General features: G+C 39.6%; 1 long non-coding RNA gene across 1 annotated transcript; it reads left to right on the top strand.

Moving 5' to 3' along the window:
* Positions 1–1,263: 1,263 nt before the first annotated feature.
* On the top strand, positions 1,264–1,960 carry LOC135205973 (uncharacterized). The gene is made up of 2 exons (XR_010312656.1): positions 1,264–1,361; positions 1,691–1,960. It is a non-coding gene; the product is annotated as an uncharacterized LOC135205973 (long non-coding RNA).
* Positions 1,961–3,244: the final 1,284 nt, after the last annotated feature.

A 3,244-nucleotide genomic window follows, 5' to 3' on the forward strand; every position in this document is an offset into this window, starting at 1 on the left:
CATTTGGGATGTCCAACAGTCCAGCAACATTTAATCGATTGATGCGTAAATTATTAAAGGTTTGGAACACACTGATAGTTCTTGGATGACATCCTCATTCACACAGAATCTTGGGAAGAACATCTCGAAGAATTAAGGAAAGTCTTGGAGAGGCTAAGATGGGCACGCCTGACAGCAAAGCCGTCAAAGTGTGAAGTTGCTCAAACCCAGTTGGTGTATTTAGGACACTTAATTGGCAGTGCTACTGTTGAACTACAAATGACAAGTTGAAGGCTATTCAAGAGGCACCAAGACCAGAAACAAAGAAACAGGTCAGGTCATTCATTGGGTTAATTGGCTACTACAGGAAATATGTGCCGAATTTTGCATCTTTAGCAGCTCCATTAACTGATTTGACAAAGAAAGGATTTCCAAATAAGTTAGAGTGGAAACAAGAACATGAAAATGCATTCCGAACTTTGAAATCTATGTTACTTTGTAGTCCTATTCTTAGGCTTCCAGATTTATCCAAACCCTTTATTATAAGGACAGATGCTTCCAACAGTGGGGTCGGCGCTGTTTTGATGCAGGTGCATGATGGGAGGAAATATCCTATTGCCTATGCAAGTCGTAAGCTGATGGACCGTGAACAGAGGTATGCAGTCATAGAGAAAGAGTGTCTTGCTATTGTTTGGGCTTTACAAAAGTTTCAAGCTTACTTGTATGGCAGATTTTTTATAATAGAGACAGATCATCAGCCTTTGGTGCATCTTCAAAAGGCAAAGGTTTCCAATGGTAGATTAATGAGATGGTCTCTTTTTCTACAGTCATATAATTTCAGAGTGGAGGTTATCAAGGGGTCAGAAAACGTAGGAGCTGATTTTCTGAGCCGTCACATTACTGTATAAATGTTAGTACATTCCTTTTTATATAGTTTTCCTTGTAATGTACCACAAAATCATATTTTGTGTCTCAGGAAGGGAGGTATTGTCACATTTAATATTATAATTACTGTATAATGTTCCAATTATACCGCTGAATACATTTCAAGTTTGTAACTAGCGTGTCGGTGGTTACTGGGCTCGTTAAGTGTTTATTAGGCAGCCAGGTTCTTGAGACGTCTTCGACACTGGAACTGAGTGGTCGGGGTCTTTCTCTGTCCAACGCTACATGATTTTGGGTGCTCCCATGCTTCGTGAACTTGGGAAACTCCGTTACCTGTGTGGTTGTTACATGTGTGGTACTGTTGCTGTTACCTGTGTGGTATTGTACCTGTGTGTACTGTGCTGTTACCTGTGTGGTATTTTCTTAATATATCTCTCAACGTACGAGGACCCAACACTACGAATGGACTGATTATGCGAGTGCTGTATTTTGTTCCAGTAAGTGTTACATGTAGTTATAATTCTGATTATTTGATAGTGGTAATATATTTTATTACATGCGAAGGTTGTGTTATGCATCGGTTAAATCACATTGCATTTGAAGGTTGTATTTGCTGTAATTACTGAACTACCATGTATTTGCTGTAGTTACTGAACTACCATTACAGTTCACGATTCAAATGGTGTTAGGATAACTGTAATACAGTTTGGTTGGTAAATGTAACTTGGGTTTTGTAAGTGTAACTCAGGCTTTGTAAATGTAACGTAAATGTAACTTGGGAGGGATAGTAAAATTCAACAGTTAATATGAAATGTACAATTTATAGGTGACCATTTTGGGTGCAGTACACACACCACAGTTCGAGCTTCTGAGTGCAAGTTGTCTACGATTCCTGTGGGTCCGTGGCACCACTTATGCAACCTGCAGTGGATCACAGCTCACAGCTCTAGTGGATGGGCCAAGACGGGCTCGTCATTCAGCACCTATATGCCAGTGTTGCTTAGATGTAGCATGAAAGCTGTTTATGTCATTTGCATACCCTCTGTGTTAAATTGATCCTAATTACCATAGTGTTAAATAAATTGTTATGATTTTACTTGTGTTATCACTTGCTAACGAAGGTCATCCTCTTTAAGTAGTAGGTAGGTTGGTTAAAGAACCCAACACAGTTCAGTGCAACTGTGACAGCCAGTAACTTTGGAAACTGCTGCCTTGTAGTCTTACTTTTTAGTAAAAGGCTAGGCCCACAGCCAATAACTGGAAACTGCTGCCTTGCAGTCTTACTTTTTAGTAAAAGGCTAGGCCCACCGCCAATTACAGTGAAAAGTGCTGCCTTGCAGGTGGACTTTTAAGTCAAAGGCGAGGCCCACCGCCAATAACTGTGGTTGATGACAGCAAGGGCATGTGGTCGTAAAAACCCCTTTGCCAAATAATTAACATGCCTGATGCTGTAAGGAAAGGCGCATCAGGCAACCGACCCCTTACTGTAGGAATAGCGGTGGGAAAGAAAAAGTCTCTCTCTCTCTCTCTTTCTCTCTCTTTCTCTCTCTCTCTCATATTGAAAAAATTGGTTGTGGACAATGAACGTGATTTTGTATCAATTGCATCGACATTTACTTTCAGTCACTGTAGCGATAGTATCCACTTTTGAAATGAAAATTCCGTAGTAGCCTCTAAACAATGAATAGCGAAGCTATTCATGGTTTGATTAGACAGTTCCCTGTTCCTACCCTCCCTCCCTCCGAATAAATTCTACCTCTTTCCAACCTATCCCCCTCCACCCCCATCTCCTTTGTCGCTCTTAGGAGCACGATGATATTACTCAACGTAATTCCCTCCTGTAAAGAATCTTATATAATCCTGAGAAAAAGCGCTTATAAACTCATTTTTCACGTTCCTGATTGTTCACACTTATTTTTTTATCAACATGTTTTAGTTTTTTATGTTTTTTTTATCAACATATTTTAGTTTTTTATGATATACATAAATACTATGAGATTCAGGGCCTCTTTAACACGGTTTTTTGGACTTTGCTCCTTATCAAAGCATCGGATGTAGCTGAAAGTTGACATATGTATATTTTAAAACCGCACACAAATTTTGTCAGCATTATCAATAACCAAAACTCGATAGTTTTAATTTCTATGGAGTAAAATTATCTAGCCGACGCCATGGCCAATGATTACGTAAGCAAGGTAAACACCGTTTCACGAAATGCTGCCCCGCCCATCCACCACACAGAAACTCATTCACCTTGTTCCATCGGCTCTGAAACCCATAGCAGTCAAGAATGGCTAACAGGATTTGGAATAACATACCCAGTTGCCATAATTTGTTAGCTTAATGAAATAACCTGTCATCTAATGTTAAACTTAATTTC

Source organism: Macrobrachium nipponense, chromosome 29, assembly GCF_015104395.2.
Source record: "Macrobrachium nipponense isolate FS-2020 chromosome 29, ASM1510439v2, whole genome shotgun sequence".
In the NCBI taxonomy this organism is placed as follows: Eukaryota; Metazoa; Arthropoda; class Malacostraca; order Decapoda; family Palaemonidae; genus Macrobrachium; species Macrobrachium nipponense.